Source organism: Mus musculus, chromosome 7 (genome assembly GCF_000001635.26).
Source record: "Mus musculus strain C57BL/6J chromosome 7, GRCm38.p6 C57BL/6J".
Classification (NCBI taxonomy): Eukaryota; Metazoa; Chordata; class Mammalia; order Rodentia; family Muridae; genus Mus; species Mus musculus.
Genome location: NC_000073.6, coordinates 25,879,707 through 25,892,414, shown reverse-complemented (window position 1 = coordinate 25,892,414; position 12,708 = coordinate 25,879,707). Strand labels below are relative to the sequence as shown.

Genomic DNA, 12,708 nt, shown 5'->3' with positions numbered 1-12,708 from the left:
TGCTGTGAAGCAACCCAACCTGTCAAATGAGGCGACTGGGAAAGAAATGCCAACCCAGGCAGAATGCAACTGACTGGCAGAGCTGCCATGCGAATTGAGTGGAGACAGTGGCAGGCAATGATGGACAGCCCAGTGGGTGGGGAAGCAGACGTTGGCAGGCCATGATGGACACCCGAGTGTGAAAGCACAGTGACAGCAGCAACCAGAAGACTGCAGTGAATGAAGAACCCTCACCCCAAGCAGCTCCCCGGAAAAGGTGAGCCAGAACTGACAGAAGCCCTGTGGACAGTTAAGTGTCAAATTCTCTACACTGCCAAGGACAGTTAGTACAGACCGGATTGTGAACCAGTTTCCCTTCCTCCCCCACCAGATTTGACAACTGTTCTCTGATTGGTTCCATTTTCACCTTATTTGCATATGTGTGCATTCAGCCAATCAGAGCCTCCAGGTGGTCCTATACCCTTGAGTTGTACAAGCTCTGAAACAATAAAATCCTCAAATTGTCAGAGAAGGAAGGTTCCCAGTCCCACATCTGGCCAGAGCCTGGCTCTTGCTCAGGCTCCTGGCTCCTGGCTCGGGGCTGAGCTTCCAGGTACTCTGCAGAGAAAGAGCGCTGTAGTAAATAATCGGCCGAGGAGGCTTCAGTCTCAAACAGGGCCTTGCTTGGGACCCCACTACTCCAGTCTGTGGGACTCGACCTATGGTCGCAGGCAGTGGTGCTCATCCCTGCCTCTGCCTCTAAGACCCCATCCCTTGGCTGAAGATGAAAATTCATTCCTGCAGCTGGCTCCAGCCCTAGAGACCTACCAGAGACAGAAGACCAGGAGCACAGAGCATGTCCCCCATGTCCTCTGGTGAGCATCCTTCCCCAATGAATATTTACTTTCTCGTTTAAATAGTTACTCGCGTGAGGTAAAGTTCTTTGTTGCCCTTCATCGTCTGCTCACTCCATTCTTAGACAATGAGGAAAGATGAAGGTGGGAGAATCAACCACCTACCGGGAAAAAACGAAACGAAACGAAACAAACAAACAAAAAACATTTCACATTTTAAACGAGGAGTTTTAAAGGCATAACTTTACCAAAGCATATAAGTTGGTGGCCTGCTCTAAGCAATGCTATTATCGCTGATTTTGGTGTCATTTGGATAATACAGGAAGTGGTGAAAACTTTCCAACATGAGCAATGTTGGATTTTGTTACTTTTTTGAGATGAGAGGTCTTTTATCCCACGCTTGCCTCGAAATTTTTGTAGCCCAAAGAGATCTTGAACTGATCCTCCTGCCTCTACCTCCACATGCTAGGAGGCAAGTGGGTACCACCACCAAGTTTTTATGGGGTGCTGGGGACTGAATCCCAGCTTCATGCATGCTAGGCAATCGCTTTATCAACTGAGCTACAGCCCCTTTCCTTAAACCTTTTAAAAAAAAATAATCGGTAAGTTGGTAAATGGACATACGAGCAAACATCTCAAATTACAGGATGCATCTCAAATTACAACAAACATTTCCCTTCACTGTGCAGCCCTGGCTAGCCTGAGTTTGATATATAGACCAGTCTGGACCCAAAGTTATAGCGATTCCCCTGCCTCTGCTTCCCAGATGCTAGATTTGAAGGCATATACCATGGCACCCAGCACCAGAATCATTTATAGAGCTTTAAACTCCCATTTATCATTATTTTCATGAATTATATGGTCGATATCTTCCCAACCACAAATGTCGGACACTTCTAGGAGTTTTATAGTTTGGAGTTTCCTTTCTGTTTGCGATGCATTTCGAGTCAATCTTTGCATACAGCAACAAGCATGGATCAACATTCCTTCTTTGGCATATGGCTATCCAATCTTCTAGCAGTATCTGCTGAAATGTCATTTCTCCTCCAGATTGTCTTTGTAACTGTTGGAAATCAGTTCAACATATGTGCAGGTTGGTGTCTTTCACGGAGGTGAGGATGCCAAGGATGGGACCAGGGCATTCAGCACAGCTTAACAAAAGCACCTTGCAGCTCAAAACCAGTCATCTCACAGCTTCACCCAGAAAAGAAGAGGAAGGGACTGGGGTCTCACTACTCACTAAGAGTAAGAACAACCATAAAGTCTTCCCACTGAGTCCTCCTCTTAAGGGCTCCATCACCTCCCAATAGCACCAGCCTGGGGACCAAGCCTTTAAACACAAGGGTCTTGAGACATGTTATGTAGCTATTTCCTGAGACTTGAAACATTCTCTTCCGGAAGGAGGAGGGGAGAAGGAAACACGGGAGCCGTGGAAAGGCATAAGGCTCAGAAAACTCAAAAAGTTATAGAACTCACAAAGCCTTCTCTGAAGTTATGTAAGCAATACGCAGCTGCCGATCTGGATGGAGGTACTCTCCAGTGTAACCGCCTGCAAGTTATCCCAAGGATGCAGCTTTGATGAACCATTGCCTATGCGAGTGGGTTTGGGAAGGGGTCGTGGGGGATACAACTGCCTTTGAATTTCTTGTGCTCCTGTAAGTAACCTTCAATAAACTCACTGGTTCACCAAGCTGCAAGGTTTAAAAATATTGTTGCTGTGCTGCCCTGTGTGGAGTGAATACATGTCCGTCCATGGCTCCCCTCGAAATCTCACAACCAAGGGGACAGTTCCAAAAAATGCACCCTAGCCAGCAGTAAGCGGTGCCAACTGTATATTGACATTGGCACCACCACCTACCAGATCGATGTGTTTCCTTCATCCCATGTTCCCTGCATAACTTACTGACTCTCTGGGTGTAATTAGAATGAACACTGTATGCACAGGCACTGCTTTTAGTAGTTTTAATTTGTATCTAATGAGTACAGACATTATTGGGTATAAGTCTAGATGCAATTTATTTGTCCCGTATGTTCTTTCCCCCTCTTTTTCCCCTCTTTTCTTATCTTCTTTTGTCTTAAGTATTTTCATGGTTCCATTTCATAACCTTGCCTATTAATCACAGGTCCCTGTTCTGTTGTTGTTACTATAAAAGGTCCAAAGTATAAATCGTCAACTTATCAGGCGCCTTAATGGCTCCACTGGGCTTTCCAGCTGTTTGCCCTTTTCATTATCGCTTTGGGGTTCAGAGTGTACACCTTTCATAGATTAAAACTTTAATTTATCACCGCCGGACTTCTGATGACAGTGTACCACGCCAGGTTCTCACATGAGAACCCTGCAGTAGAAGAGAGCACCCTGGACCCTTGGGCTCTTCTTTTCATACATTTTGCTTTCATACATATTATAAATTTGATGCAGAGTCGGGGACGGGACTGGAAAGATGGCCCAGAGGTTAAGAACACTGGCTGATCTTCCAAAGGACCTGAGTTTGATTCCCAGCACCAACATGGTGTCTCACAACTGACTGTAACTTCACTCCTGGGGGACCTCTTCTGGCCTCTGCAGCGTCCAGGCATGCAAGCAAAACACACATACATGTAGGCAAAACATTCACACACATAAAGTACTTTTTTTAAAAAAGAATCAAACTTCTCCACAGGAAAGTGCATCTCTGACCCTTCATCCAAGAAGCTCCTTTGAGATCATTACAGAAAGATACAAGAAGTCAAATGCAGAGATCAACTGAATTCATGTGTCCCCAGTAAATACACTTAAAAAACAACCTCTGTACTTAAGGCTCAGGGAACATCACAGGGATATTGTGAGAGCCAGAGGACCAAAACAGCTCTCTTCTAAAAGGAAAGGGGGCGGGGGAAGGGGGGAGGAAACTACTTTGAGATTTCATCTTACCCCAGCCAGAATGGCCAACATTAATAAAGCAAATGACAGCAGATGCTGGTAAGAATTCAGGAGAATGGAAGCACTTATTCACAGCTGATAGAAATACAAACTGGTCTAGCCACTATGGGAATCACTGTGACGGTTCTTCAACAAGCTGAAAGTAGATCTACCACAAGACTCCAGCTACACCATTCTTGGACATGTACCAGAAGGACTCTCCATTTTACTACACAGACACTTGCTCATCCATGTCCCTTGCTGCTCTACTGGTAACATATGGAAATCGGAACTAGCCAAGATGCACATCAAGTGATGAACCCATAATGAAAATGTGTTTCATTTACACAGGGAAATATTATTCAGCTGTTAAAAAATTAAATTGCGAAACATCCAGGTAACTGTGAAACTAGAAATGATCATCTAGGATGACGTAACCCAGACCCAGAAAGACCAACATTGTACGTTTTCTGTTCTGTGTGGCTTTTACACTTTACGTATGAGTGTTTCATTTAGAACACCACAGGTTCTAAAGGGTAAGTAGCTGGTAAGGGACCAGGCTGTAGAATGGGTTCTTTCAAGTAAGGGAGTTTAAGCAAGTGAAAGCTTTCAGAGGCAAACTATTGCTGATAGTGCTGGTCTGGGTGGAGATGGCTGAAACAGAGGTGGGGAGGTCAGATAGAGACAGTATACACTCTTGTGACCCCATGAGAGAGGACCAACAGAGTACACCTGACCTTCGCACACATATGAACTTGGCAAAATGCCACCTTGGACTTTTATGAACCCACAACATTACTCTTTAACTGGTCGGCTCAGATCCTCATTCTAGCCCTGAGGAACATGATGGGAAAGCATGGTATCTTTTACACAGCATAATCCACTTAGTCCTCGCCAGACAATAGACTGTTGCTGCCCAAATTGGACTTGAAGGGTTTTTAAGAAGTGAAAAAGAGGACTCAGAGTGGGATGTTTAGAGGAGTATGTTTCTAATACAGTGCTTCTCAGACTTCCTAATGCTGCAACCCTTTAATACACTTCCTCATGTGTGCTAACCACCGCCCCCCCAACCATAAAATTATTTTCTTTACTACTTCATAACTGTAATTTGGCTGCTGTTATGAATCTTAATGTAAATATCTGATGTGCAGGATATCTGACATGCGACCCTGAGAGAGGGTCATTCAACACACACACACACACACACACACACACACACACACACATGCACAAGGGCTTGTGACCCACAGGTTGAGAAGCTCTGTTCTAGGAGGAGCTGGCTCTGGGGTGTGAATGTGATTAAAATGGCTTGTATGGAATTCTCAAAGAACTAATCTTTTAAGTGAGGAAAAGTAAATAAACTACTGTTGCCCTCCCCTGTTTTGTTGGTGGAAATGGGGAAGCACAGAGAGGTTGACACCTTGCCTCTTAGCCCACTATGGTCTAGAAGTCAGGGGTCAAACCCAGTCTGTTGCCAAGAGCCTGATAATGCAGAATGTGAGACAGGCAGACAAACCTCATAATAGAGAAGCAAGAGAGGCAGACAAAAAAACAGTGAGAAATGAGGAAAGAGAGTTCAAGGGGTTCCATGGATGGATAAGCAACATGGAGACATGTCTACTAACAATACACAGACATCTTGGGCTAGGCACGTGGCTCAGTAGAGAGAGGGACTGCCCAGCATGCATGAAGTTCCATCTCCAGCACAGCATAGCCCCGGAATGGTGGTTATATAGTGAGTCCTGGGGCAGCCTGAGCTAATGAGACCCTCTCTCAATAGAAACAGACTTATTTGCCCCAGAATGAACACTAGTAGTGGGAATTAGAAATGGCTTCCTGAAGCCTGGTTTAGCTGTCCCCTAAGAGGCTTTGCCAGCACCTAACCAATACTGATGCAGATACTCACAGCCAACCATCGGACTGAGCCCAGGGACCCCAGTGGAAGAGTCAAGGGAAGGACTGAAGGAGCTGAAGGAGATTGCAACCCCATAGGAAGAACAACAATAACAACTAACTGGACCACCTAGAGCTCCCAGGGACTAAACCACTAACCAAAGAGTACATACAGAGGGACCCATGGCTTCAAATACAGATGTAGCAGAGGATGGCCTTGCTGGGAATCAATGGGAGGAAAGACCCTTGGTCCTGTGGAGTTAAAGGGGAGGGGGAATGGGATGGGGGTTTGCAGAGGGAAAACAGGGAAGGGGACAACACTTGAAATGTAAATAATTGAAATCAGAAAGAAAGAAAGAAAGAAAGAGAGAGAGAGAGAGAGAGAGAGAGAGAGGAGGAGGAGGAGGAGAGAAGGGAGGGAGGAAGAAAGGAAGGAAGGAAGGAAGGAAGGAAGGAAGGAAGGAAGGAAGGAAGGAAGGAAGGGAGAGAGACAGAGGCAGAGACAGAGGCAGAGACAGAGACAGAGACAGAGACAGAGACAGAGACAGAGACAGAGACAGAGACAGAGACAGAGACAGGGCTTCCTGGGACAGAAAGAGACGAACAGCAGCTCTGAGATTCAGCCTCTAAGCTTTTCTTCCACTGGTGAATTCATCCCTACATTTCCTGTACCGGTTTCAAGGGACTCACTCTAAGAAATGTTTGTAAGTCACAATAAAGCACTAATATTTCAATTCTAAAGACCTGAGTCTCCATCACAGTTCAATTGTCTGTTTTGTTTTCCTTAAGAGATCTTGGCAGTTGCCTACTCAGCTTTGAGTTTTAAATTCCCTCATCTGGAAAAGTGAAGGATGTTAGTGCACAGGTGCATCATGAGGTAGAAATGAGGGCTGCAAGGCACAGGACCTGGCATTTTGAAGGTGCTCAGTGAGGACCTGGAGCCACTGAGGGAAACATGGAGATGAGGGAAGCTAAAGATAGCCTGAGGGAGACACTGCAAGCTGAGGGAGCTGGGGACAGGGTGAGGGAGCTGGGGACAGGGTGAGGGAGCTGGGGACAGGGTGAGGGAAATGGGGACAGGGTGAGGGAGCTGGAGACAGGGTGAGGGAGCTGCAAAGTTTGTTTTGTCAGCACGGATCCCTGTGTGTGTGTGTGTGTGTGTGTGTCTGTGTGTCTGTGTGTCTGTGTGTCTGTGTGTGTCTGTATGTGTCTCTGTGTGTGTGTGTGCGTGTGTCTGTGTGTGTAACTCAGTCCCTAATCGAGAATTATGGAAGGGGTACTGGTCATGGACTTAGACATGTAAACCCTGTTCATAACATCTGCTCTCTGCTGGCTCATGCAGTTACTTTATTGCAAGGATGATTCTTTTAGAGCTGTCTTTTTCTTTTCCTAAATTGTCTTCCTGCCCTCGTTAATTACTAGCAATCTGTCTTTCAAAATAATCCCAATGTGAGCAATTATACGGTCCCTAGTCACAGTCTATTTGATTTTACACCATGTGGTTTCCTTTGAGGAAAAACAGGGTTATGAATTTGCTTTTTTAAGACTTATTTATTTTATTTATATGAGTATACTGCTACTGTCTTCAGACACACCAAAAGAAGACATCAGATCCCATTACATATGGTTGTGAGCCACCATGTAGGTGCTGGAATTGAACTAACCTCTGGAAGAACAGACAGTGCTCTTAACCTTTAAGCCATTTCTCCAGACTCAGGGTTATGAATTTCAAAGAATTTAAAGCACAAATAGGTTTCATCTTAGGAGCATGGACTCTTCAAAGACATAGAGAAATGGCCTCTTCTATTCACTCTAAAGAAATGCCTTTATTAACTGTTCATCCTAAACCTGGTGATATGGAACCTGTTTCTGACCATTCAATCATGTTATCTTTTCATATTTTTTTATTTTATCTTCCAGTTACTTATTGTGTGCTAAGGTGTGTGGGTAAAGGTCAGAGAACAAACTGTGGGACTAGATTCTCTCCTTTTACCATGTGTGTCTGAGGGATAGAACTCAGGTCATAAGAATTGGCAGCAAGCAACCATACCCCCTTCTATATCTTTTAAGAAATAAGGACTCATACATAGCTCCATTTTACAGATGAGGAGGGTGAGGCCAGAATTTGAAATGTCCTTACAACTCTGTGCCAAGTCTTGCTTTGCTGAGTTGTGGCCATTTAGAACTCTAGAGACAACTATGGAGAGAGACTCTGGTAACCTAGCACAGAAAGGAGACAAGAGGAACAAGGGCTCAAGATTACCCCTTGGCTATTTAGCAAGTACTGCATGAAACCCCATCTAAAAATAAATAACTATTGGCAGAACATCTTGTTCTCAGTCCTTGTTCTCAGTCCTTGTTCTCAGTCCTTGTTCTCAGTCATTTGGAAACAAACAAGTGAAGTATCACAGAAAGACAAGAGGGTACATAGGTAATGCTGAGGGCAGAGAGAGATGGTCATGTCCAGCACAGGAGTTTGGGGGACGCTGTCCTGAGAAGGTGATTAATGGGATAAAGACCTAAAGGAAGTGAGGATGGGAAAGACTTGGATCTTTTAGGAAAAGTATTCTATGCAGGATGAATGACCTCTGCAAAGCCCCTGAGATGAGGGCCAGAGCTGTGGCTTGTTCAGGAACTAGGCTGAAGTTGCTCGAGAAAGAAGAAGGGTAGAGGGTAGACAGAAAGGCCAAGAACCTTTCTCAAGGTCAGCCAGGTCAGCAAGCTAGAAGGCTGCAGGCTGTAGACTTCAACGGGGTCCATCAGACATCAGATCTTACTTTTGTTTTTGAGATGGGCGTCTCATGTAGCTCATGCTAGCCTCAAACTTGCTATATAGATAGGGATGGCTTTGAACTCCTACTTACAGCCCCCAACTTGCTGAGATTACAGACACGAGCCACCACACACTGCTTAGAGGTGCTGGTTTTCATCCATGAAGGACGGGCTGACAATATACAGCAAACCAGTAGCCAAATCAAACAAAATGGAGAGAAACTCGAAGCAATCCCACGAAAATCAGGGACTAAACAAGGCTGCCCACTTTCTCCCTACCTATTCAATATAGTACTTGAAGTCCTAGCCAGAGCAATTAGACAACAAAAGGACATCAAGGGGATACAAATTGGAAAGGAAGAAGTCAAAATATCACTATTTGCAGATGATATGATAGTATATAAGTGACCCTAAAAATTTCACCAGAGAACTCCTAAACCTGATAAACAGCTTCAGTGCAGTAGCTGGATATAAAATTAACTCAAACAAATCAATGGCCTTTCTCTACACAAAGGATAAATGGACTGAGAAAGAAATTAGGGAAACAACACCCTTCACAATAGTCACAAATAATATACCTTGGCTTGACTCTAACTAAGGAAGTGAAAGATCTGTACGATAAGAACTTCAAGTCTCTGAAGAAAGAAATTGAAGATCTCAGAAGATGTAAAGATCTCCTATGCTCATGAATTGGCAGGATTAATATAGTCAAAATGGCTATCCTGCTGAAAGCAATCTACAGATTCAATGCAATCCCCATCAAAATTCCAACTCAATTCTTCACTGAAATAGAAAGGGCAATTTGCAAATTCATCTGGAATAGTAAAAAACCTAGGATAGCAAAAACTATTCTCAACAATAAAAGAACCTCTGGTGGAATCACCATGCCTGACTTAAAGCTGTACTACAGAGCAATTGTGATAAAAACTGCATGGCACTGGTACAACGACAGACAGGTAGACCAATGGAATAGAATTGAAGACCCAGAAATGAATCCACACACCTATGGTCACTTGATCTTTGACAAGGGAGCTAAAACCATCCAGTGGAAAAAAGACAGCATTTTCAACAAATGGTGCTGGCACAACTGGTGGTTATCATGTAGAAGAATGCGAATTGATCCATCTTATCTCCTTGTACAAAACTCAAGTCTAAGTGGATCAAAGACCTCCACATAAAACCAGAGACACTGAAATTAATAGAGAAGAAAGTGGGGAAAAGCCTCGAAGATATGGGCACAGGGGGAAAATTCCTAAACAGAACAGCAATGGCTTGTGCTGTAAGATCAAGAATTGACAAATTCGACCTCATAAATTGCAAAGCTTCTGTAAGGCAAAAGACACTGTCAATAAGACAAAAAGACCACCAACAGATTGGGAAAGGATTTTTACCAATCCTAAATCTGATAGGGGTCTAATAGCCAATATATACAAAAAGCTCAAGAAGCTGGACTGGAGGGAGGACCTTGCTGTGCCTTGGAAGGTCTGGCGGTGTTTTAAATGGCTCAGGCTGGGGAAACCGTGTCTGAGCTGTCTCAGGTCGAAAGGGAGAAGAGGCTTGCGGGCCAGCTCTAGAGCCATCAGCCCAGAGCTGATTTATCCAGAGCCCAGCATGGGTTTCCTGACTGCCTGGTGTGGGGAGCAGACAGGATGAGCAAGTGGACAAGCAAGCGGGGACCACGCACATTCACTAAGAGTCGGGGTGCCAAGAAAACAGGCATCTATACTTCTGATAGGAAGTTTGTGCAAATAAAAGAAATGGTTCCAGAATTTGTTGTCCCGGACTTGACGGGCTTCAAGCTCAAGCCCTACGTTAATTACCGAGCTCCTGCAGGCATAGACACACCTCTGACCGTCAAAGCGCTCTTCCAGGAAACAGTTGCACCCGCTATCGAAAAAGACTTTAAAGACGGGACTTTTGATGCTGACAACCTGGAGAAATACGGCTTCGAGCCCACACAGGAAGGCAAGCTGTTCCAATTATATCCTAAGAATTTCCCAAGCTAGAAGACCATGAGAAAGGCCAAAAGTTTGTGAACAAAGTGGAGACAGTACTGACCAAGCCTTGGATTCTGAGTGTCTCAAAGAGGGGCAGCTTCCTAGCACACTTCTATTAAATGCCTTTTGTGTCTCGTAAAGAAGAAGAAGAAGGAGGAGGAGGAGGAGGAGGAGGAGGAGGAGGAGAAGAGGAAGAGGAAGAGGAAGAGGAAGAGGAAGAGGAAGAAGAAGAAGAAGCTGAGCTCCAGAAATTCAACCCCATTAAAAAATGGGGTACAGAACTAAACAAAGAATTCTCAACTGAGGAATACCGAATGGCTGAGAAGCACATGAAAAAAATGTTCAGCATCCTTAATCATCAGGTAAATGCAAATCAAAACAACCCTGAGATTCCACCTCACACCAGTCAGAATGGCTAAGATCAAAAATTCAAGTGACAGCAGATGCTGGCGAGGATGTGTAGAAAGAGGAACACTCGTCCATTGCTGGTGGGATTGAAAGCTTGTACAACCACTCTGGAAGACAATCTGGTAGTTCCTCAGAAAATTGAACATAGTACTACCAGAAGATCCAGCAATACCTCTCCTGGGCATATATCCAGAAGATGTTCCAACTGGTAATAAGAGCACATGCTTCACTATGTTCATAGCAGCCTTAATTATAACAGCCAGAATCTGGAAAGAACCCAGATGTCCCTCAACAGCGGAATGGATACAGAAAATGTGGTACATTTACACAATGGAGTACTACTCTGCCATGCACTCCAGTCAAGTCTGCTTGACAGGCTGAGAAGCCTGGAAGCACTCATGAAGAAAAGAGTTTCACGGAAACTCACCTCCTGGAGCTTTGGCATTCTCATTAACCCATATACTCATACCCCATTCCCGCGTTAGTCTGGTGTGCTCTCTTTTAGTATTATCCACGTGCTCTCTTTTAGTATTATCTTATTAATAGTGTCTTTTAAGATTGAATTCTGACATATGTAAGCCCCCACCAGTGTTCCAAGGTTCCAGAAGCCGACGAGCTTAGAATCCGGTAGAAATGCAGTAAGGAAGATACCTATTCAGTAACTAATTAAGCATTACAAAAGACGGAGCCAGTAGCTCAGAGCTGGTCTGCAAAGTATTTACTAAGGACAATAGCAAATCGCACCCAAACAAGGGAATACTATAGTAGAGCCAGGGAATCCCACTGAGATAGAAATCTTCAGTACAGGCTACATTGCATATTAGAAGCACGTTGGTGAATTCTTCTGACAAATGAAGATTCTCCAGATACATAAAAGTTACACTCATAAGAATTTAGCAAGATCTAGGAAATAGGGGAGTTGTGGTATTGCATTATTCATGAGAAGGCCTGCTAAGGGCAGAACCCCCTGGTGCTAGCCATCACAAGGCTCAAAGGAGTAGCATTAGGGTGTGAAATCCTTACCTGTCATTAAGCTGACCCTAGGCAGGACTGCTTTATCTTTATTGTAAACATTTACCTGTTCCTGTAAATCCTTTTGAAGTCATTCCTTTGTTTTGTGTCAGGCAACTTCAATTTACTTTGCCTGCTGTGACTTCCTACCCCTTTTATTTTCTGTACTATATAAGACTGGTGTTCACTTTGTGACAAGACATTCAGATTCTACACAATCTCACGTGTTGGTCTGTCTGTCACCCGTCTACTCCTTGCCCTTCTGTACCCAGAGACCCGTTCCACGCAGACAAAGGGACCCAGAGGATCTGCGGCACTACTCAGCTATTAAAAACAATGAATTTATGAAATTCTTGGGCAAATGGATGTATCTGGAGGATATCATCCTTAGTGAGGTAACCCAATCACAAAAGAAGTCATTAGATATGCACTCACTAATAAGTCAATATTAGCCCAGAAACTTAGAATACCCAAGATACAATTTGCAAAACACAAGAAAATCAAGAAGAGGGAAGACCAACATGTGGTTACTTTATTCCTCCTTAGAATAGGGAACAAAATACCCATGAAAGGTGTTACAGAGACAAAGTTTGGAGCTAAGACGAAAGGATGGACTATCCAGAGACTACCCCACCCAGGGATCCATCCCATAACCAGCCACCAAACCCAGACATTATTGCATATGCATATTGCATATTGAATTGCAAGATTTTGCTGAAGGGAACCTGATATAGCTGTCTCGTATGAGGCTATGCCAGTGCCTGGCAAATACAGAAGTGGATGTTCACAGTCATTTATTGGATGGAACAAAGGGCCCCCAATGAAGGAGCTACAGAAAGTACCCAAGGAGCTGAAGGAGTCTGTAACTCTATAGGTGTAACAACGATATGAACTA

General features: G+C 44.2%; 1 long non-coding RNA gene and 1 pseudogene across 2 annotated transcripts; both read left to right on the top strand.

The window, feature by feature from the left end:
- Gm51461 lies at positions 1-3,758 on the top strand. Of its 2 annotated transcripts, none has more exons than XR_003946699.1 (3): positions 1-256; positions 784-854; positions 1,884-2,525. It is a non-coding gene; the product is annotated as a predicted gene, 51461 (long non-coding RNA). The 2 variants fall into 2 exon arrangements; XR_003946698.1 differs by lacking the exon at positions 1,884-2,525 and adding an exon at positions 3,494-3,758 and having other exon boundaries at positions 2-256.
- Positions 3,759-6,580: 2,822 nt separating this feature from the next.
- Positions 6,581-10,415, top strand: Gm6434 (annotated as a pseudogene).
- Positions 10,416-12,708: the final 2,293 nt, after the last annotated feature.